Source organism: Pseudophryne corroboree, chromosome 7 (assembly GCF_028390025.1).
Source record: "Pseudophryne corroboree isolate aPseCor3 chromosome 7, aPseCor3.hap2, whole genome shotgun sequence".
NCBI classification, from domain to species: domain Eukaryota; kingdom Metazoa; phylum Chordata; class Amphibia; order Anura; family Myobatrachidae; genus Pseudophryne; species Pseudophryne corroboree.
Window position 1 is genome coordinate 400455059 of NC_086450.1, and position 24331 is coordinate 400479389.

The window sequence follows — 24331 nt, forward strand, 5'->3', positions numbered from 1 at the left end:
TCGGCAGGATTTCTAGTAGAATCCATGAAAGATCTGGGTTCCATGGCTGCAGGAATTTCTTCCATGTCTGTCTCAGCTCGTCATAGACTGTGGCTGCGTCAGTGGTCTGCAGATGCGGAATCCAGGAGTAGTGTGGTGACCCTACCCCACACAGGTCAGGCTCTCTTTGGGGAAACGCTAGATGCGTGGATCTCCACGGCTACAGCGGGTAAGTCACCTTTGCTTCCCTCAGCTACACCTGCTCCGAAGAAACCCTTTTCTTCAACTACTGTACATCACAGCCCTTTCGGGCTGCCAAGCCCAGAAAGGCCAGGCCGTCCAACACTTTTTTTCGGGGAGGTCAGCCCAAGTCCAAGAAACCTGCGGCTGCAGGTTCCCAGGAACAGGAACCTGCTTCAGGTACACCAAAGTCCTCCGCCTGACGCTGGACTGCTCGCCCCGGAGGTAGGGCCGGTGGGAGCGAGACTCAGGCATTTCAGTCACATCTGGGTGTCATCAGGCCTGAACCCCTGGGTGCAAGATTTTGTGTCCCAGGGGTACAGGCTGGAATTTCAAGATCTCCCTCCTCACCGAGTTTTCAAATCAGGCTTGCCAGCTCTGATGGCGGACAGGACTGTTCTGCAAGGAGCCGTCCAGAAGTTGGTGGAGGCACAGGTCATTGTGCCAGTACCACCTCATATGCAAAACAAAGGTTACTATTCGAACCTTTTCGTGGTACCAAAACCGGATGTTTCGGTCAGATCCATTCTGAATCTAAAATCGCTAAACCCCTTTCTGAAGGAGTTCAAGTTCAAAATGGAGTCTCTAAGAGCGGTGATATCAGGTCTGGAAGAGGGGGATTTCCTGGTATCCCTGGATATCAAAGATGCGTACCTCCACATTCCGAATTGGCCGCCGCATCAAGCTTATCTCCGATTCGCACTGTTGGACTGTCACTATCAATTCCAGGCCCTGCCATTCGGCCTCTCCACAGCACCGAGGGTATTCACCAAGGTGATGGCGGAAATGATGGTTCTCCGCAGACAGGGGGTGAACATAATTCCATATCTGGACGATTTGCTGATAAAGGCATCGTCCAAGGAGAAGCTGTTACAGTCCATTCTTCTCACGACCCACCTGCTCAGGGAACACGGTTGGATCCTGAATCTTCCAAAATCACATTTGGAACCAAGCAGGAGGTTGTCCTTTCTAGGAATGTTCCTCGACATGGACGTGCAGAGGGTGTTTCTTCCAGAGGAAAAAGCGTTGGTGATACAAACAATGGTCCGGGATGTCCTGAAGCCAGCCCGGGTGTCGGTTCATCAGTGCATTCGCCTTCTGGGAAAGATGGTGGCCTCTTACGAGGCTCTGCAGTATGGGAAGTTTCATGCTCGGTCCTTCCAACTGGATCTCCTGGACAAGTGGTCGGGATCCCATCTACATATGCACCAGAAAATACGTCTGTCACCAAAGGCCAGGATTTCACTCCTCTGGTGGCTGCAATTACCTCACCTTCTGGAGGGCAGCAGGTTCGGGATTCAGGACTGAATCCTTCTAACCATGGATGCAAGTCTCCGGGGCTGGGGCACAGTCACTCAAGGGGAGACCTTCCAAGGAAGGTGGTCAAGTCTGGAAGCCGGCCTGCCATTAAACTTTCCAGAACTAAGAGCCGTCTACAACGGTCTTCTCCAAGTGGCCCATCTTCTGAGAAATCGGGCCATTCAAGTGCAGTCGGACAATGTAATGACAGTGGCTTACATCAACCGGCAGGGCGGAACGAAGAGCAGAGCTGCAATGTTAGAGGTAACAAGAATCATCCTCTGGTCAGAAAAACACACGTTGGCGCTGTCAGCAATCTTCATTCCGGGAGTAGACAACTTGGAAGCGGACTTCCTCAGAAGACACAATCTCCATCCAGGAGAGTGGGGTCTCCATCCGGAGGTGTTCAAGGAGGTAACAGATCTTTGGGGTGTACCTCAAATAGACATGATGGCCTCTCATCTCAACAAGAAGCTTCGGCGATGTTGTTCCAGGTCGAGGGACCCGCAAGCAGTGGCGCCCTAGTGACTCCGTGGTTTTCCAGTCGGTGTACGTGTTTCCACCACTCCCACTTATTCCAAGAGTGCTAAAGCTCATAAGGAGAACAAGTGTTCAAGCGATCCTCATTGCTCCAGATTGGCCAAGAAGGTCTTGGTAGGCGGATCTTCTGGATCTACTGCTAGAAGAGCCGAGGCCTCTTCCTCTTCTGGAGGACCTGCTGCAGCAGGGGCCGTTTGCCTATCAAGACTTACCGCGGCTGCGTTTGATGGCATGGAAGTTGAATGCCAGATACTATCTCGGAAGGGCATTCCGAACAAGGTTATTCGTACCCTGATACAGGCTGGGAAAGGAGTAATGCCTAAACATTACCATCGTATTTGGAAAAAATATGTATCTTGGTGTGAGCCCAAGAAGTTTCCTACAGTGGAGTTTAAACTGGGATGTTTTCTTCTCTTCCTGCAAGCAGGTGTGGATTTGGGCCTGAGGTTGGGATCCATTAAGGTCCAAATTTTGTCCCTATCCATTTTCTTTCAGAACCAGTTGGCTGCCCTCCCAGAGGTTCAGACTTTTTTGAAGGGAGTTCTGCACATCCAGCCTCCCTTTGTACCGCCTACGGCGCCCTGGGATCTTAACGTGGTGTTGCAGTTCCTCCAGTCGGGCTGGTTTGAACCTCTACAGGAGGTTGAGGTCAAGTTTCTCATGTGGAAGGCTGTCACTTTGTTGGCCTTAGCTTCTGCTAGACGTGTGTCGGAGTTGGGGGCTTTGTCACGTAAAAGCCCATACTTGATCTTCCATGAAGATAGAGCTGAGCTTCGGACACGTCAGCAGTTTCTTCCGAAGGTTGTGTCGGTATTTCATATCAACCTACCTATTATGGTGCCAGTTGCGACTGACTCCTCAATTTCATCAAAGTCCTTAGATGTTGTAAGGGCTCTGAAAATCTATGTGAAGAGGACTGCTCGTCACAGAAAATCGGACTCTGTTTGTCCTGTATGATCCCAAGAAAATTGGGTGTCCTGCTTCTAAGCTGATGATCTCTCGCTGGATCAGGTTCACTATCCAGCATGCGTATTCTACGGCAGGATTGCCATGTCCTGCATCTGTTAAGGCCCACTCTACTCGTAAGGTGGGGTCTTCCTGGGCTGCTGCCCGGGGTGTCCCGACATTACAACTTTGCCGAGCTGCAACTTGGTCTTTGTCGAACACGTTTGCAAAGTTTTACAAGTTCGATGCTTTGGCCTCTGGGGACCTGAAGTTTGGTCTATCGGTTCTGCAGGATCCTCCACGCTCTCCCTCCCGTTCTGGGAGCTTTGGTACATCCCCATGGTACTAATGTGGACCCCAGCATCCTCTAGGATAGTGGTGGGCAAAATACGGCCCGCGGGCCGGATGCGGCCCGCAAACCGATCCTGTCCGGCCCACTGCCTCCCACCAGCGAGCAATGACAAGCGGCCCGACTGCTTGTCATTGCTCTGCAGTACCTTCAAGCTGCCGATGCAGTCTCCCCTGCTGTTGCTGCACGGCGCCTCCAGAGTCCCCAGTGACAACGGCTGTGTTCAGCCGAAAAAGGGGCGGAGCTACGGGTCGACGAGGGGGCGTGGTCACACGGGACCTAAGGGGGCGGGGCTACACGGGACAAGAGCAGACTACTACAGATCAATCCTTCCTGCCACTACCAGCCAGATCAGTGAGTTACTGGAAAAAGTGAGTGAAAGAAATAAAGTGTGTGTGTTAGTGTGCGTATATTTGTGTGTGCGGGCAGTGGCGTCAGACTGTTTTTAGGTTGGGGGTAGAGGTCTTTAGCTCTCGCTGTACCAACCCCTCCCGTGTTCTGTCACCATGTCACCCCCCCATGTTCTGTCACTGTCACCCCCACCGTGTTCTGTCACCGTGTCACCCCCGTGTTCTGTCACTGTGTCACCCCCACCGTGTTCTGTCACTGTGTCACCCCCACCGTGTTCTGTCACTGTGTCACACCCCAGTGTTCTGTCACTGTGTCACACCCCCGTGTTCTGTCACTGTGTCACACCCCAGTGTTCTGTCACCCCCCGTGTTCGGTCACTGTGTCACCCCCACCGTGTTCTGTCACCGTGTCACCCCAGTGTTATGTCACTGTGTCACACCCCGTGTTCTGTCACTGTGTCACACCCCCGTGTTCTGTCACTGTGTCACACCCCCGTGTTCTGTCACTGTGTCACCCCAGTGTTCTCTCACCGCGTCTCACCCCCCCCCCCGTGTTCTGTCACTGTGTCACCCCCCCGTGTTCTGTCACTGTGTCACCCCCCGAGTTCTATCACTGTGTCACACCTTTCCCCAGGGGCCATAAGACACTGGATAATTTGCTTGCTGCGCAATGATTATCCCAAATAAAATGTTAATGTGTAAAAGGGGGCTCTACCTGCTGTAATGTGTAAAAGGGGCTCTACCATCCATACTGTGTATAAGGGAGCTCTACCTGCCATAATGTGTGTAAAAGGGGCTCTACCTGCCATAATGTGTGTAAAAGGGGCTCTACCTGGTGTAATGTGTGTAAGTGGCGCTACTGTGTGGCGCAATTTGAATAATGGAGCAGCCTAATATGAATCTGTATTATTTTTTGGCCATGCCCCTTCCACACGAAGCCACGTCCCTATATTTTTGGCACGTGGGGGGGCTTCTATTTTATGCGTGGCCCACGGATAGTGTCTAGAAAGTGTCAAGTGGCCCCTCAGCTGAAATAATTGCCCACCCCTGCTCTAGGATGTAAGAGAAAATAGGATTCTGGTTACCTACCGGTATTCTCGTAGTCCGTAGAGGATGCTGGGCGCCCGCCCAGTGCTTCATTTTCCTGCTATCGTTATTTGGTTCAGTTTTCTGCATTGTTGGTAATGTTTCAGCGGTTGCTGAGTTTCAAGCTAGTTAGCTTGATGTGCCTTGTATGTGTGAGCTGGTGTGAATCTCGCCACTATCTGTGTAAAATCCTTCTCTCGAAGATGTCCATCTCCTCGGGCACAGTTTCTAGACTGAGTGTGGTAGGAGGGGCATAGAGGGAGGAGCCAGCCCACACTCTCAAACTCTTAAAGTGCCAATGGCTCCTGGTGGACCCGTCTATACCACATGGTACTAATGTGGACCCCAGCATCCTCTACGGACTACAAGAAAAGGATTTACCGGTAGGTAACCAAAATCCTATTTTTTCAAACGCAGCCTGTGACATGGCAGGTAAGAGCTGATTGGTTGGTACCAGTGACGTGCTGTGGGTTCTATGACTGGGGAGGCACTGGCTAATTACCCCCCTTCCCCCTTAAAAATAAATAAATAAATAAGTAAAATGCATGCAGTTTCCCCTACTTAACAATAACCAGCACCAGGTACAACCAGCCAGGGTGTTAATGCCATAGCAGGAGGGACACTCACATGCCATCACATCAACCATCCCTCAAACTGGTCAGCCCAGGGCTGGAATTCCTCAGAAAGTGGGGACCCCAAAAAATAAATGGGGTCCCCCCTCCCGAGCAACAACCAGCACTGGGCTGATAGCACCGTGCTATACCCTGCACCCCTGGTGGTGGTGGGTGCTGGGTTCATTGTATGTTAATATTGTTCTTTACAGGTGGCCTACAGGTCCCAGCAAGCCTGCCCCAGCATGCTGGCACTTAGAGAACCACAAGTGCCAGCATGCCTGGACATAAAGGACCCGCTGGCACCTGTAGTCCACCTGTAAAGAAAATATTAAAATAAAAACACGACACGTATCATGTTATAATAATTTATTACACTGTGTCTTCACCTGGGGGCGGCGGCCTTTAAGCTCTTTTTCATGGCCACTGCCCCCAGGGCTTCCGGAGACTTCTTGAAATGGGTATGCGCTGCCAAAGTGAGAACAATGACTAGCAGGGACTGGATCCTTCCAGATCCAGGCATGCCGCCATCCACACTATCACTGCCGGGTCTCACCGCCGGGATTGCCCGCTACCTCAACTATTTACCACTGCTGGATCTGCTGGGCCAATCACATCTGCTAGGCTGACAGGGGCGTGCTTTCATGTGGGCAGAAAGCACGCCCCTGTCATTGAGGCAGTGTAACAGGTGCTGCTTTGCATATATTTTTAAATGTTTTTTTTACAGCCCGTGGTTTGGACCCGCCCACTGCCCCGCCTCAGCTCCTTCCCGACAGTTAGCAGGAGGCAGCGCTTTCATTGCCTCCTGTGACTGTATTTCACAGTAAAAATTATTAGAACAAAGAAGATGTCTGTGACACAGAATCTGTGTTATAAATATCTTCTTTGTATTATTTTAATCATTATGACAGGGGAGGCCTGCCCAGTCTTCCCTGACTGTACGTCCCTGGTAGATACTTTATCTCCGTCCACTTTATTTTCATCCAAGACTTAGTAAATAGACCTCTGAGATTTATACAATACACATCAGACTGTAACTCTTTCTTCAAGGAAGATCAGCTCCAGTTGTTTTCAACCTCACACTGTAGATCAACTTTACATTCACCTCACTGTCAGAGGTCTTTTCATTATTGTAATTTGACCCATTATGCATACACTTTTGGGGGTAAAATAATTAATCAACCCATTCAGGGGCATTTCTACAGAGGGGGGCTGTGCGCACCTCCGAGTGGGCCCCCTCCTCTGAAAGGTGCTGTGGACTCCGACATTGTGCCGGAGTCTACTACGCATGCCTCCGGAAACATGGCGCACGCCATGATCCGGAGACCAATTTGACTACTCCGCATGTGCGGCAGCCGTTTTGGTGCTGATTTCCGCCACGACCGCAGCTGGACTCCGCAATGGTAAGTATTAAAATGGGTGCAGTGTGTACGGTGTGGGCCCCCCTGGACACCGCACACATTGCACCGATTATAGATACGCCAATGAACCCATTTATCATTTCATGTACACAGGAGATATCACAGGTAGCTGTGCCATTTGTTGCTATTATAGATTAGTATTTGGACAACTATTCATCAAATTTTCAGAGCTTGACTGAGAGTCCTAACTCCATCTTCAGATAGTGTTAAGCCATTCCTTCCAACTTGAGGGAGTACTAGTATCAAAAGAGGGAACTATCCAGATTCCTCTGTCTCTCCCAGACCTCACCGTGCACTTTTTGCGAACTCATGTAGGAACAGTAACATTGTAGAATGAAATTAACAACTAAAGTAGTAGTGACAAGTCTGCAGGGCGGCTTCTTTTTCGGAGCAGCTGTCCCAACATCGGAGCAATACTGAAACTGGATCTGCTGCAGTAACTCACTGTGATTCAGATCCTTACAATTCTTGACCCAATAGCAATTAATAATGACTAGTCCCCTGAAGCTTCTTAGCACACAAGACAGTCTGTCATTACTCCATCATAACTATTTTGTTTCCATAAGAGGACAGTAGAATTGTGAGTTGGACAATGCTCACAAATATGCATCACTATGCCCCACAGCATAATTTTGGACATCACCTAGCAATGCCTGCTGCACCAGTGGCTAAAATCCCAGATACAGTGGAAGCACTGGTTTCCGGGCTCCAGCTGTCAGGGGGGCACCAAGGAGGAAAGACAGAGAGGGAATGCTAAACTAGGACAAATCTGTTTCTACTCATGTCATTGTGATTTGCTACAGTCACAGCCGAGTGCTGTTCTTGCTCACAAGCCCCCTTTGTAGCCCCCTTGAGCTGAAGAGAGTTGGAATGTGTGATAGCAGATCAAAGTGTGTGTGTGTGTGTGTGTGTGTGTGTGTGTGTGTGTGTGTGTGTGTGTGTGTGTGTGTGTGTGTGTGTGTAGCGAGCTGCAGCTTTGCTGTTGCGTTTTATATGATGAAAGAAAGGAGAACAGAAGTTGTTTTAAGGACAAGCACTAAATGTAAAAATACATTTTTGGGGTGGTATTTATCAAAGCTTGGCGAGAGACAAAATTGTGTGGGGCAGTTGTGCTAAGCCTTGGAGAGTGAAAGAGTGGAGAGAGATAAAGTACACCAACTAATCAGCTCCTACGTTAACTGTCATTTTTCAAAGACAGCTTGTAAAATGTAAGGCAGAATCTGATTGGCTGGTATTTTATCTCTCACAATTGTATCTCTCCCCAAGCTTTGATAAAAACCCCATTCAGGGTATATTTATTACCATTTGCAGCTAGCACACGACAACAAAGATTTGTTATCACTGCAATTAGCTGCAATAAGGAATCTTTATTCTCCAAGATGTACCATTGGTGAGGTGCCGGGACAGGGCCTCCAATAGGGACTCCCATGCTGGCAACCACAGAGAAGTAATTGCTATTACATTACTTCCTCTTTTGCCGCCATAGCGGTGCTACCAGGCATGTGCTGACGGACATCAGAACATCTGCAAGCCGAAACCACTGGGGGCACCACCTTCTATTTCGTCTGCGGGCACCTGGTATAAACTTACACATTGGCAGTAGTATGGACACTGGAAGAGTGGTTTGGGTGGATCAGGGGAGACTGAGACTTTTGAACTATGAAGTCTATTATCTAGAGCAAATGTTCTCAAACTGTGTGCCGTGGCACCCTGGGTTGCCTCAGGACACTTGCAGGGGTGCCCTGGGTTGGTGGTCCAGGACCAATTCAAAATATTTATGATCAATGTAATAAGCAAAACCAGTGCTGGTGGCTGCCAATCATAAACTATGTGGACAAACAGAAGCAAATCTTGTCCCTCGCCACACAATTGAATCTTAGGATTACATATAAACACAATTTACTTACTTTAATATTTATTTCTAAAGTGTTCAATAAGAAACTTTTGGCCTAGGAGTGCCGTTATAAAAATTCTGATACTCTAAGGCGCCATGATTCCAAAAGTTTGGGAACCACTGATCTACAGGTAAGTGTCCTTAATAATTTACTCAAATGTATTTTATGACCTTTGTGATCAGTAAAGGCTAAAGTACTGTAAATCAGGGGTGTGGTTCATTAGGTCAACCTGAGTTAGGTCGACATACATTGGGTCGACCACGTTTGGTCGACATGCCTCAGGTCAACATGATCACTAGGTCGACGTGGTCATTAGGTCGGCATGTACTCGGTCGACACAGAAAAGGTCGACATAATTTATTTATTTATTATTTTGGTGTCATTTTCTTCAAAAAGTGACGGGGAGCCCCAATTAGTGCACCGTGATCCTTTGCATAGCTCGCTTCGCTCACCATGCTTTGGGCACGGTGCCTCTCTCCTATACCACTGCACTTGGCACAGGTTACCGTTCCCAATTGTACTCCACGTGGATCGTTAAGTATGAAAAAGGTCAAACAATGAAAAAAATTCCGAAAAACTCATGTCAACCCTTTTTCCATGTCAACCTAATGACCAAGCCGACCTAGTGATCATGTCAACCTAATGCATGTCGACAAAACATGGTCGACCCAATGTATGTTGACCTAACTCATGTCGACCTAATGACTGCCATCTGTAAATCAGCACCAGAAATATGCAGACACATCACAGTTGCACAAGAGCACACCAACAATAGGAAACACATACTTGTACACAAAGGGCCTACAGTAATTCAGATTTGTCCGCTCGCTAGCTATTTTTTGCAGCGCTGCTAGCAGATAGACGCCCGCCTATAGGGGAGTGTATTTTAGCTTTGGAAGTGTGCGAACGCGTGTGCAGCCGCCCTGTACAAAAACAACTTGTGTAGTTTATGAGTAGCTCTGACGTTACTCAGCCACTGTGATCACTTCAGCCTGTCCGGTCCCGGAATTGACGTCAGACACCCGCCCTGCAAACGCTTTGACACTCCTGCGTTTTTCCAATCACTCCCAGAAAATGGTCAGTTTTGCACCCACAAACACCCTTTTCCTGTCAATCTCCTTGCGAACGGCTGTGCGAATGGTTTCTTCGCAAGAACCCGTGCACAACAACGATCTGCTTTGTAACCACATGGCGTGCCTGAGCATTGCGGTGCATACGCATGCGCAGTAGTGACCTGATCACTGTGCAGCGAAAAACGCTAGCGAGCGAACAGATCTGAATTAGGCCCAAAGAGCAGTCACAGGTTGTTTAATTAGTTGTAATTCTTTCTTTGCATATCCAGGCTGGGCAAAGGCTCAGTCTCTTATGATAGAGAGTATACATAATATTACCAGCTCAGATTAAACTACTCCCACCAATGACACCCCAAGGAATGCTAAACTATGCGTACAACTGCGCTGTTTGCAAATGAGGCTTACCGTATGCAAACAACTTAGTTTTATGTTTGCAGAATTCACTTCAGCATGAACCTGCTGTGTTGCTGTTGACTGGTAATGTTCTGCTAGCATGCAAGCCATAGCCCTGGAATGAAGATAAATGGAGAAATTGGTGACCACTCTCTTGCTGGATATGCAGCGCACTGTTTATTGCAAGTGAAGGTGTAATTATTTCATTATGATTTCCTGTGAAGTGTGAAACCTATCTCTAGCAGTTCTATAAAATGAGTTAAATGCATTAGGTGCCAGGACGACCATGTTAATTGAAAATTGGAGAGGCGTTTATTGGGCAGTTCTGTGTGACCAACTGTGACAAAATTTACTTTATCAGGGTCTTCTCAAGTGATTCATTACCAAGCAGAGACTTACGCCTTTGCAGCAAGAGGCGGCAGATAAGAGAGAGACCTGAGAGTTCAGGATTTGTCATTTAATTGAAGTCTTTGTTTACAGAAAGCACTCCAGGGCTTGTGAGTCAAAATGATTATTGTAGTTGGTCTGCGTCACTGTGTACAGCATGTACCTGAAAAGATGCTTAAGCGAAAGAGGGATCGTTTTTGCAGGAAATCTCCAATATAAAAGCATATCACTTAAATTGTAACAAATGTCCTCCTCTCCATGTTTCCTGCCCTAATATCCCTGCGTGCCTGTGATGGAAGTATGCCTCTGTTAAGGGCACAAAGGGCAAAATAGTGTTTATCTCTAGGGAAAGTGTTGCCACTGTGTTGCAGTAAACTGTAATTGTCCTCATAAGTTAAAAACACGGTACTGTTACAATGCTTGTCGGCGCACAGTGTCGTTTCTTCTTTTACACTCTGGCTATATTGGGAGAAAAATACTCCTTCTGAGAATGTACTTCTTCATCATCATTTATAATATCGCAACCAAGTCTTTCTGTCATCATTGGGGCAGCACCATTGGCGTAATGGTTAGCATTGCTCTCACAGCCCTAAGGCCATATGTTCAATCCTGACAAAAGCACATACTAAATGTGTGCAGTTTGTGTGTGTTTGTGTGGGTGCCCACCGGGTGCTCCGGTTTCCTCACACACTACACAAACGTACTGGTAGGTTAATTGACTTCTGAAAGAAAATTAAGCCTAGGTTGTATGGGCAGTGGCACATGCAGGGGGGGTTCTAAGTACCCAGAAACCCCCACCCCTCATGGGGCAAGTTTTTTTTTTTTTAATTGAGACAGAGATAGCTCTGTCACTATCTCTGTCAGTTACCGCTGCCACCACGATCGGCACTACCGGAAGCTCTCTGTGCTTTGCAAAACACAGGAGATGCTAAGCGGCCAGCGGCAGGCAGCTAGACGGTCAGGGGGAGCTGTGAGCTGGCACTCAGCAGAAGCGGACAAACAGTGGTAGCAGCTCAATCACTCTGGAGATACTTATCAGGTGCTAGAAAAGGGGAGGGGTCACAGCAAACAGAGAGGGGGGGATGCTTTTCCCCCCTGGTATCCTGACAGCACATTGACTAATACCCGCAACAATACCTGAACCTATCTGATAATAGAATTTCAGAGATATTTGTTACATGAATTTGCAAATACATAGAAAAGCTGCTGAGCCACATCAAGGCTTCTCTGATATCAGCAGTCCTACACTACCTAGTAGCAGTGCCCACATAGGGCCATGTGATTTTTCTACAGTAAGGTCTCATGAAAAAGGCTCATACTCAGTGGAAGCGGCCAGCCGAGGGTAGCTGCAGGCAGGCAGCAGTAGTGGGCAACTGAAAGAAGCTGCTGGCATGCTGCGGGCAGGCCGGTGACAGTGGGCAGTTAACTGAACTGCACTCTGGAGTAGGAGGCACTTGTCCAGCTTCAGGTGCAGATGATTTGTGTATGTACAGTATTTGTGTGTATATATGCATATGTCGCTAGTGTTAGGTTCCTGGTGCTCAGAACAAGGGAGATGTTGCGTAGTGAGTCCTGAGCACCAGAACGTGACACTGAAATAAGGTGTGGTGTGGAAATAGCCCCTAGCACCCTACCTCCGTTGTTTTACCCTTGTGGTCAGTTCACGCCTGAGTGACTATGGTTTCGTGGGCCCACGGCAGCCGCATTTGAAGGGCGGATTATGTCTGCCCAACTCCGATGCCCCCAGGTCTTAGCGTGAGACAAGGCGTGAACCGAGACAGGATAATAACAAGGGGACCTCTAACTAAAGCAACAGAAATCTAGGGGCTACTAACTACCCTAAAACTAAATATATGTGCGGCACGCCGCCAAAGGAAAAGAAAAACAAAGGAAATGCTGTCCACACGCCGACACAATACTTTTGCGTACCGGCGGTGACAGCATAAGCAGAACCCTCTGCAAAACACCAGTAACTAAATATAACCAAAGAATACTGCGGCCTAGGCCAACGGACGCAGCAAAGCCGCTACTCACGGAACCGGTACAAATACTGGCAAATGGACAGGAACCCCTAATGCAGCCGACACAGACTCTCAGAACTGGAGGACAGGCAGAATCCCAAACGACAGACCGGTGGACACCAAGAAGCCAGACACTCGCCCAGGCACAGACAAAGCCACAGGACTCCTGGACAGGAACGCTTCACGGCAGGACACAGGATCAGACACTGGAATCGACACAGGAACCGACACTCAGGAACCGACACTCAGAGCAGCTAGACAGACACTGCTAGACAGGAGCTCAGGAACTGGCAGAGACTAGCTCAGAACTCAAGAACTCTGGAACTCAGGAAATATCACCAGCGTCTGTGAATTGCACTGAGCCAGAATATAACAGAGAGTCTTAATTAATTATGTCGTGCAGCTGCCCTGCTGCACAACTGAGAGGTGCAATCAACAGACAGGTGAGGCTGAACACATGGGAACAAGCTGCAATTACACCGACTCACCACCGGCCGCAAACAAGAGTATTCTTAAACCAGAGCAATGGGAAATCCTGGCCTGCAAGACAACTATAAACATAAAATAGGAATGAACCACTACCTGTGGTTCATAACAGCTAGGTGTTCATCGTCTGTAGATCCGCTCTGTCAGTCCCTCCATTGGTTACCGGTATTCTACCATATTCATTATAAAATACTTTTACTTACATACAAGGCTATTAACCAAACTGCACCAACATACATCTCTTTACTCATCTCAAAATATCTCCCTACCCGACATCTCCGCTCTGCACAAGATCTGCGTGTCTCATCCACACGTATTACTTGTTCACACTCAAAATTGCAGGACTTTATCCGGGCTTCACCCACTCTGTGGAATGCCCTCCCACGCACAGTAAGACTCACCTCTAGTCTCCAAACCTTTAAACGTTCCCTGAAAACTCACCTCTTCAGACAAGCCTACCAAATTCCAGACCCACCCACATAACCTTCAGTGCTTCCCTGTCTAATTACATCCTCTCTGTACAGTCCACATAACCTCACATATTTTGTCTTTCTTTACTCTCACACCCTCTTGACCCTTGGCCAACATTGCTGGGTGATCATATCATACATCCCATTAAGAACCTAGCAATCTGGTGGGCCATTATGCAATAGGTAGCATCTATCCTTGTCTATCAATGCCTATTTCCCTATAGATTGTAAGCTTGCAAGCAGGGCCTTCCTATCTCTATGTCTGTCTGTTTTTTGCCCAGTTTTGTTCTATTACTGTTGTTCTAATTGTAAAGCACAGCAAAATATGCTGCGCTATATAACAAACTGTACATATATATATATATATATATATATATATATATACAGGGGCGGATCCAGAAGAAAATGATAGGGGGGCACCATAGAAGGGGCAAATACATTTGCGTGCGGCTTCGGTGCATGTGAGGTGGCACTTCTTATACAATGCCCACAGTTGTAGCGCTCATTATGCAATGTCCACTGTACTGGTAGTGCCCGTTATATAGACCCCCATAGTAGTGGTGCCCCTTATGCAATGCTCGTATTGCCCCCAGTAGTAATGTTGCCTGTAGTAATGCCCCCAGTCATTTAGCGCCCTAGTAGTTATGCCCCCAGTGGTAATGCCCCTGCAGTTATGACCCCAGTAGTTTACACCCACCCCTTTAATTTAGCCTCCCAGTGGTAATGCCCCCTGTAGTTTGCCCCATTGTAGTTTAGCCCCTGTAGTTATGCCCCCCTTGTAGTTTAGCCCCCAGTAGTAATGCCCCCAGTAGTTTGGCCCCTGTAGTTATCCCCCAGTAGTTTGTCCCCTGTAGTTATGCCCCCAGTAGTTTGCCCCCCCTGTAGTAGCCAGGCAAAAGGCTGTAGCCAAAAATAGGGAGGAGTTACTGAAACCCACCCAGGCACGGGATATGTCTAAAGTCATCCCATGGGTTAAAGAATTTAATGTACACAGTGAACAAAACTCCAAGAAACTGAGACAACTGTGGCCGATGGTGTCCACAGACCCGGATTTAAAAGTTTTCCAGGACAAGAGGATTATGCCTAGTTACACCAGAGGCCGAAACATCAGAGACATGTTAGTTAAAACCGACATGGCCAGATTTAGGACACCTCCCTCTAGACATTTTTTGTCCCGTAGAAACGGTTGTTTTAAGTGCATGGGATGCACTACGTGCACCCATATGTCTCCTGGTGATAGCATTTCACACCCCTTTTCCGGGAAAAAATTTAACATCAGATGGCCCCTCACGTGCACTTCTAAATTTGTGGTGTATGCCATCATTTTTCCATGTGGGCGTTATTTTATCGGTAAAACCGAATGTCAATTCAAAGTGAGGATGGCTAACATAGACTGGCCATAAGGAGTGCGTTGGCGTCTGGCAATGGGGAACAGCCAGTAGCCAAACATTTTGTGGAACATAGACACAGTATGGCTACGTTCAAACATCGCATCATAGATCATGTCCCTGAGTCTCCCCGTGGGGGCAACAGGGGCAAAAAATTGCTTCAGCTTGAGTCCATGTGGATACATAGACTCAATACACTTAAACCAAGTGGGCTTAATGACAGTTTAGGTCTCATTAATTTTTTGTAAAAGTGGATTGCCCTTTGAGATACAAGCTGGTTTTTTGTGCCTCCCTGTAGTAGTCTATGTGTGGGGATAATAAGGATGACAGTTCAGGCTTTTAATTAAATGTATAGTTGTTTACTCTTAATGCAGATACTACATATATATTGATCTTGGCTTGTTGTGGTCTGTTTTAAAAAAAAATTGAATTGCTTTTTTAATTCATTGTTCACATGATTGGTTGTTTCTTTACAGGAACATGTATGTTGCACTTTTAAAGTATTTTCATTTTTTGTCATTGGCACTATGCACTTTTACATTATTCACTATGCTGACAAGCTTATAATATTATTATTGCAGTGTGCACTTTATAACTGTAATGGAACACATGTTGCAGGCTTGCCTATAGACACTGTTGTTTATACATGTCACGTTTGGTTTGTTGTAGCGTCTCCATGGCCACACAGGAGGGAGCCGCGACGTCACTTCCGGTTCCGCTGGTGCGAGCGTTGACGCTGGACGGGATGCCCGAGTGGTGTGGCCAGAGGAGAACGAGCGTGGGTAATCATGCAAGGGGGGTAAGTTTATTGCTATATAAGCCTGTTTTTTTCACTTGTGCAGTTATCCTGACGAAGGGGAGGTGGTCCCCGAAATGTTGATAGCACTAATACACGTTTGATGCATTTTCCAAAGTCTTTGAGTGCCACCTTGTTTGTTCCTGTTCATGTACTGGGGTAACCCCCCGGGGGAAGGCACCTGAGCAGGTCGGTCCTGTGGGACTTCTGGAGTGCCGGAGTCAAGTGGTTGTTATATATATATATATATATATATATATATATATATATTTATATTTATATATATATATATATATATATATCCTACCCTACTCCCTCTTGTACTACTCACACTAGTACACCCTCACACCTTCCTTACTCCCTCCTATATTACTCATACTGGTACACCCTCACACCTACCGTATTCCCTCCTACTCTGCTCATACTGGTACACTCTAACACCTACCCTACTCCCTTTCCATACTACTCTCACCATACTACTACACTTGTACACCCTAATACCTGTCCCATTTGATACTCGGAGCTACACTTGCACCTCCTGTGTCAGCTGTGCCCTTTTCCCACTAGAGTGCAAACAAGGAATAGAGACCCTTATTTTCATGACTGCATTGATTTTGTCAACTTTGTTATTCCCTCTATTTTGTGTGTCCTGTGTTCCTCACTGTCCAGCTCTGCAGAGAACTGTGGCTCCTACAAATAAACTGTAATAATAATATTAATAATCATAATAGTAGTAATAATAATAATAATAATAATAATACTAATAATAATAATAGAAACAACGTGGCAACCTTTCAGATACATTTACTGACCTTTATACTTGAACGTTGATGCCAAAAACTTGAGTCTCACACATCAATTAAATCCCAAAGAATGTGGAAAATTAATAAATTGCAAAGAAATTCTTTAAGCAGGTCAGATTACTGTTATATGATCAAATACTAATCTACATTCCTTGGACCACAATCTCGAACTTCAGAAAATTGCTTATGTTTATTGTGTTTGGCTGCAGATTCTAGCAGATCAATTATGTAATGTGTGAATGCCATTGACTTGAAAGTGATATATCTCCACTCTTTATTCTTCCTAGATATTGAACTGGCTGACACTTTGAAATTTACAGATACAAATGACATAGAAATATATTGAAAACTAAAATTAGTGGGTGGGTTTAAGTCATACAGAACACCATTCATTTTCTAATCTATGCGTCTGGTGTGTCTCCGGTCCACCTCTAACTCCCATTTTTTCCCTCCTCTTTTTATTTCATTCAGTATTGTTTTGCTATTTACTATTTGCGAATTGTGCGTCCTTCCTTTGTGAAAGGAAAAGCTGGTTTCAGAATATAACACAGAAAAAGAAAAACCAAGAATGTACAGTAGTATCCAAGTATGCAACATTAATCTGAGCGAAGCGAGGGGAAGGAAGGGAGGCATTACTCTTATTTGACAGAACTAGTAACGCTGATAACATGTCAGTAGTTAGACCGTGAGCTTGTGCATACATCTTGTCACCGGAGAGGTGTGTTCTTACTCATTATATCATTTGTCAGTCGTGTTTCTGGTGTAACTTCTGCAATCTGATGTTGAGGCACGAAATGCAATATTACAGTTTATTAATCTTACACTTTATTTTGCTGAAATCAACAGGAGGCCTCTTAAAGAATCATTTAGTTCCTACAGCCAGTTTTAATTTCTTCCATAGAGAATGAAACAAACTGAAATCCTGGTAGGAGACACGGGGGGAGGAGGGGGGGGATTCAATTGTTTTTTGTGGCAGCACTAATTAGGGGGCACCCAACAGAGCAATTCAGTCGTTGCTCTGTTCTGGTGCGTATAGGCGCAGGGAAAGACACATTTCAGCTTGCTGCCTCCTGCGGTGGTGAGCTGAAATGTGCAAAAAGTCGTCTGTTTGAGTTTTTTCGCGTTGCGCCCATTAAATTAGAAGGGTTTAGCTGCTTTACGTGGCTACACCTGGTCTGTTTGGGTATGACGTGCACAGAGAAAAAACACATTTGAATATCATCCCACAATCTCCCATCACTTTAGATGGGAGATTGGGTGCAAAAAACCAATTTAGTCGCCCCGATAGATGTATATTTGGTCACATATCATCAGTACATTATTCACGTCCAGCTGCGTTTTTAGAGAGGAGGGAACCCGTGTGCAGACTCCGTGTGTGGGCCCCCTCCTCTCCCGTAGCCGTCACCACCGCTGCTAGCGCTCTCAGCGCTGAGACTCTGGCACAGTGCCAGAGTCTACAGCGCATGCGCAGGACTCCAAAAAATGGCCGCCGCACCATTTTTCCAGAGTCCTGCGCATGCGCTGTAGACTCTGGTACTGTGCCAGAGTCTCTAGCGCTCAGTGTGCTAGCAGCGGCGGTGATGGCTACAGGAGAGGAGGGGGCCCACACACTGTCACCGATGGACGCCGGAAAGGTAAGTATAGAAGAAATGGGTGCAGTGTGTGCGGTGTGGGCCCCCTCTGGACCCATGGGCCCGTGTGCACCGCACACACTGCACCCATTATAGATACGCCAGTGTTCATGTCCTAGCAGGATATCAGCAAGTGGTAGATAATGTTGCATGAAAGGACACCAGTATAATGTTTAGTTCTTTTATTTTGACAGTCAACCAATCCACCCATAGGTCAGATCATATGCATATTCCCTGTTCTTCTCTAACTTCAACAAGGGTTAAATCAGAGGTTCTCAAACCCCCTTCAAGGCACCCTAAAGGTCCAGGTATTACAGATATCCATGGCTCAGCACTTAATATCCATGGCTCAGCACAGATGGTTAAATCTAATTGACTGAGGTACTAATCAAGTCAATTACATAAATTATTAGAGTTATTGAACTATTTTAGTTGACACTGTAATTTGCCAATGCAGTTACAGCAGTCATGGTGGGCGCAGGGCAGAATGGGTTAGATCATAAAGTGGCTGTAAGAACAGAGTATTGCCTCTTTGTTCCTATTTCCCCACCCTCCTTACCCTATGTTGGCTGGTCTGTATGATGTTTATTAGGTGTGGTGTATACAATGGCAGTTGTTGCTGTTATAATAAAATTATAAAGTTATAAGGTTACAGAGTGTTATATCATCATAATGTTGACAATGTGACACGTCCTACATGTATGATACAAACTGTCTGTATGGGTTCAATGTAGAGATGAGCGGGTTCGGTTCTCCGAGATCCGAACCCCCCCGAACTTCACCCATTTTACACGGTTCCGAGGCAGCCTCGGATCTTCCCGCCTTGCTCGGTTAACCCGAATGCGGCCGAACATCATAATCCCGCTGTCGGATTCTCGCGAGATTCATATTCTATATAAAGAGCCGAGCAGCACCGCCATTTTCACTCGTGCATTGGAGATTGAACGGAGAGGACATGGCTGCGTTCTCTCCCTGAAAAGCTCCGTAATCTGTGCTCAGTGTGCTGCAAATATCTGTGCTCAGTGTGCTGCAAATATCTGTGCTCAGTGTGCTGCAAATATCTACGTTCTCTGCCTGAAATAGCTCCATATCTGTGCTCAGTGTGCTGCAAATATCTGTGCTCAGTGTGCTTTATTGTGGGGACTGGGGACCACCAGTATATAATTATACTTATAGTAGTACAGTACAGTAGGCCATTGCTGTATCTTGCAGCTCTGTGTCACTGCAAGTATCCATTCCATATCTGTGCTGCATTTTTGTGAGCAGTATATAGTATTACAGTGCAGCATTTTGGTGACCCAACAGTATATTGTTGTGTACAGTAGGCCATTGCTGTATCTTGCAGCTCTGTGTCACTGCAAGTATCCATTCCATATCTGTGCTGCATTTTTGTGAGCAGTATATATAGTATTACAGTGCAGCATTTTGGTGACCCAACAGTATATAGTTGTACAATAGGCCATTGCTGTATCTTGCAGCTCTGTGTCACTGCAAGTATCCATTCCATATCTGTGCGGCATTTTTGTGAGCAGTATATATAGTATTACAGTGCAGCATTTTGGTGACCAACAGTATATAGTTGTACAGTAGGCCATTGCTGTATCTTGCAGCTCTGTGTCACTGCAAGTATCCATTCCATATCTGTGCAGCATTTTTGTGAGCAGTATATATAGTAGTACAGTGCAGCATTTTGGTGACGAACAGTATACAAATATAGTACAGTACAGTAGGCCATTGCTATTGCTATATTACTGGCATATAATTCCACACATTAAAAAATGGAGAACAAAAATGTGGAAGGTAAAATAGGGAAGATCAAGATCCACTTCCACCTCGTGCTGAAGCTGCTGCCACTAGTCATGGCCGAGATGATGAAATGCCATCAACGTCGTCTGCCAAGGCCGATGCCCAATGTCATAGTAGAGAGCATGTAAAATCCAAAAAACTAAAGTTCATTAAAATACTCAAAAATCTAACTTAAAAGCGTCTGAGGAGAAGCGTAAACTTGCCAATATGCCATTTACGACACGGAGTGGCAAGGAACGGCTGAGGCCCTGGCCTATGTTCATGGCTAGTGGTTCAGCTACACATGAGGATGGAATCACTCATCCTCCCGCCATGTCACTGGCAAGTCTGACGAGTCCTCTCCTTACTGGGATTCCTCCGATGGATCCTTGAGTGTAATGCCTACTGCTGCTGGCGCTGCTGTTGTTGCTGCTGGGAGTCGATGGTCATCCCAGAGGGGAAGTCGGAAGACCACTTGTACTACTTCCAGTAAGCAATTGACTGTCCAACAGTCCTTTGCGAGGAAGATGAAATATCACAGCAGTCATCCTGCTGCAAAGCGGTTTACTCAGGTCTTGGCAGCTGTGTTGGTGTTAAATGTGTGTCCGGTACCCACCGTTAAATCACAGGGAATTAGAGAATTGCTGAGGTACTGTGTCCCCGGTACCAAATACCATCTAGGTTCCACTTCTCTAGGCAGGCGATACCGAGAATGTACACAGACGTCAGAAAAAGAGTCACCAGTGTCCTAAAAAATGCAGTTGTACCCAATGTCCACTTAACCACGGACATGTGGACAAGTGGAGCAGGGCACACTCAGGACTATATGACTGTGACAGCCCACTGGGTAGATGTATTGCCTCCCGCAGCAAGAACAGCAGCGGTGGCACCAGTAGCAGTATCTCGCAAACGCCAACTCGTTTCTAGGCAGGCTACGCTTTGTATCACCGCTTTCCATAAGAGGCACACAGCTGATAACCTCTTACGGAAACTGAGGAACATCATCGCAGAATGGCTTACCCCAATTGGACTCTCCTGGGGATTTGTGACATCGGACAACGCCACCAATATTGTGCGTGCATTACATGTGGGCAAATTCCAGCACGTCCCATGTTTTGCACATACATTGAATTTGGTGGTGCAGAATTTTTAAAAAAAATGACAGGGGCGTACAAGAGATGCTGTCGGTGGACCGAAGAATTGCGGGCCACTTTCGGCATTCAGCCACCGCATGCCGAAGACTGGAGCACCAGCAAACACTCCTGAACCTGCCCCGCCATCATCTGAAGCAAGAGGTGGTAACGAGGTGGAATTCAACCCTCTATATGCTTCAGAAGATGGAGGAGCAGCAAAAGGCCATTCAAGCCTATACATCTGCCTACGATATAGGCAAAGGAGGGGGAATGCACCTGACTCAAGCGCAGTGGAGAATGATTTCAACGTTGTGCAAGGTTCTGCAACCCTTTGAACTTGCCACACGTGAAGTCAGTTCAGACACTGCCAGCCTGAGTCAGGTCATTCCCCTCATCAGGCTTTTGCAGAAGCAGCTGGAGAGATTGAAGGAGGAGCTAAAATGGAGCGATTCCGCTAGGCATGTGGGACTTGTGGATGGAGCCCTTAATGCGCTTAACCAGGATTCACGGGTGGTCAATCTGTTGAAATCAGAGCACTACATTTTGGCCACCGTGCTCGATCCTAGGTTTAAAGCCTACGTTGTATCTCTCTTTCCGGCAGACACAAGTCTGCAGAGGTTCAAAGACCTGCTGGTGAGACACTTGTCAAGTCAAGCGGAACGTGATCCGTCAACAGCTCCTCCTTCACATTCTCCCGCAACTGGGGCTGCGAGGAAAAGGCTAAGAATTCCGAGCCCACCCGCTAGCGGTGATGTAGGGCAGTCTGGAGCGAGTGCTGACATCTGGTCCGGACTGGAGGACCTGCCAACGATTACTGACATGTCGTCTACTGTCACTGCATATGATTCTGTCACCATTGAAAGAATGGTGGAGGATTATATGAGTGACCGCATCCAAGTAGGCACGTCAGACAGTCCGTACGTATACTGGCAGGAAAAAGAGGCAATTTGGAGGCCCTTGCACAAACTTGCTTTATTTTACCTAAGTTGCCCCCCCTCCAGTGTGTACTCCGAAAGAGTGTTTAGTGCAGCCGGTCACCTTGTCAGCAATCGGCGTACGAGGTTACTTCAAGAAAATGTGGAGAAGATGATGTTCATCAAAATGAATTATAATAAATTCCTCCGTGGAGACATTCACCAGCAATTGCCTCCAGAAAGTACACAGGGACCTGAGATGGTGGATTCCAGTGGGGACGAATTAATACTATGTGAGGAGGGGGATGTACACAGTGAAAGGGGTTATGAATCGGAGGATGAGGAGGAGGTGAACATCTTGCCTCTGTAGAGCCAGTTTGTGCAAGGAGAGATTGATTGCTTCTTTTTTGGTGGGGGCCCAAACCAAGCAGTCATTTCAGCCACAGTCATGTGGCAGACCCTGTGAATGAAATGATGGGTTTGTTAAAGTGTGCATGTCCTGTTTATACAACATAAGGCTGGGTGAGAGGGCCCACGGACAATTCCATCTTGCACCTCTTTTTCTTCTTTGCATGATGTGCTGTTTGGGGCCTAGTTTTTTTAAGTGCCATCCCGTCTGACACTGCAGTGCCACTCCTAGATGGACCAGGTGTTTGTGCCGCCCACTTGGGTCGCTTAGCTTAGTCATCCAGCGACCTTGGTGCAAATTTTAGGACTAAAAATAATATTGTGAGGTGTGAGGTGTTCAGAATAGACTGAAAATGAGTGGAAATTATGGTTATTGAGGTTAATAATACTATGGGTTCAAAATGACCCCCAAATTCTATGATTTAAGCTGTTTTTGAGGGGTTTTTTTTTTTTCAAAAAAAACCCACCCGAATCCAAAACACACCCGAATCCGCCAAAAAATTTTCAAGGAGGTTTTGCCAAAATGCGTCCGAATCCAAAACACGGCCGCGGAACCGAATCCAAAACCAAAACACAAAACCCGAAACATTTCCGGTTCACATCTCTAGTTCAGTGTGTAAAGTTGAAAGGAAAGTTAGACACCAGCGAATGGGTTGTTGTATGTTTGATTGCTTGATGTTCTTTGCCGGTTCTTTTTCCAGCCATTATATTTCTCATATAAAGAAAATAGATTAATTACCAATTTTAAAGCTTTATGTCAACATAAATTTGCCATGCACTGTTGTCTGTCATTACTTTAGGTTCTGTTGTGTAAAGGTCTTATTGATGCTCTCACACACTATAGGTGATCAGCCATTAGGGCATTTTAGGGGTGTATTTACTAAGCCTTGGAAGGACATAAAGTGTACGCAGACGCAAGTACCAGGCAACCAGCTCCAAAGTGTCATTTTTCAAACGCAGCCTGTGACATAGCAGATAGGAGCCGATTGGCTGGTTCTTTATCTCCGATGACTTTATCTCCATCCAAGGCTTAGTAAATAGATCCATTAATGCGACAATACCGGGTGCTTAGCACACTGCAATTACAAGCACGCCTATGTCTTATTCACCATACAGTCTATTTATCACCATCCCGTCACAGTCATTTGATTCATTATACCGTCTATTAATTAAGCCACATTGTCACATCGTTTGCTCCTCTATCCACTTAAGTAGTTGGTACTAAGCCCGCTTTCCACTTTCAGCAGGAGAACAAAATAAATCAAGGTTTGTGCCGGCTTCTCCATCTACATGTGGCTAATCCTTTCCACTTGCTAATTTAAGGCCCCCATACACCAGCAATTACAGATAAACAATTTGCAAATTCTGAGATTTTTCCCCCCCAGATTTAAAGATTCCCCAATCCACCAATCTGCGCCCATACATTACAGATATTTTTCAGGGATTTGCAGATAATTTTCAGCAAATACAGCTCTGCCAATCTTGACAGGCTCATCAGCTTGCTAGAAACAGTCTGCAAATCTGCTGATTGTTTCCATACACTAGCAATCTACAGCCCCAATGTATCTGCGAAATTCAACATGTTGGACAACCTGATTTACCAACCCCAATAACATTTTGATTGGTACAGTATCTGCGATCTGTTATCCCCATATATTGAAAATGTATTTACACAATCATCTGCAAAATGCCAAATTCCCCAATTGATTGTTGATGTATAGGGAGGGGGAGAAGGGCTTAACTTGTATCCTATAATTGCAATGCCTGACACCCCTGATCTCACTACATTGCAGCATATAACAAGGTGAGGAGCCTATCACCTGCACCTATACAAGGATTAGGCTTGCTATGAAACACAGAAGAGTTAGAGCCTTGTCACAGTATTCAGGGGTGGGGAGGTGGGACACTGATCTTAGAACTACTCAGAG

At 46.4% G+C, this 24331-nt stretch overlaps 1 long non-coding RNA gene across 1 annotated transcript in view; it reads left to right on the plus strand.

Moving 5' to 3' along the window:
* The window catches only part of LOC134943782 (uncharacterized), a 66076-nt gene that overhangs the window by 15953 nt on the left and 25792 nt on the right, over positions 1 to 24331 (plus strand). Inside the window, exon 3 of the long non-coding RNA XR_010181748.1 lies at positions 15603 to 15732. This is a non-coding gene — a long non-coding RNA (uncharacterized LOC134943782). The remainder of the gene's footprint in view (positions 1 to 15602; positions 15733 to 24331) is intronic.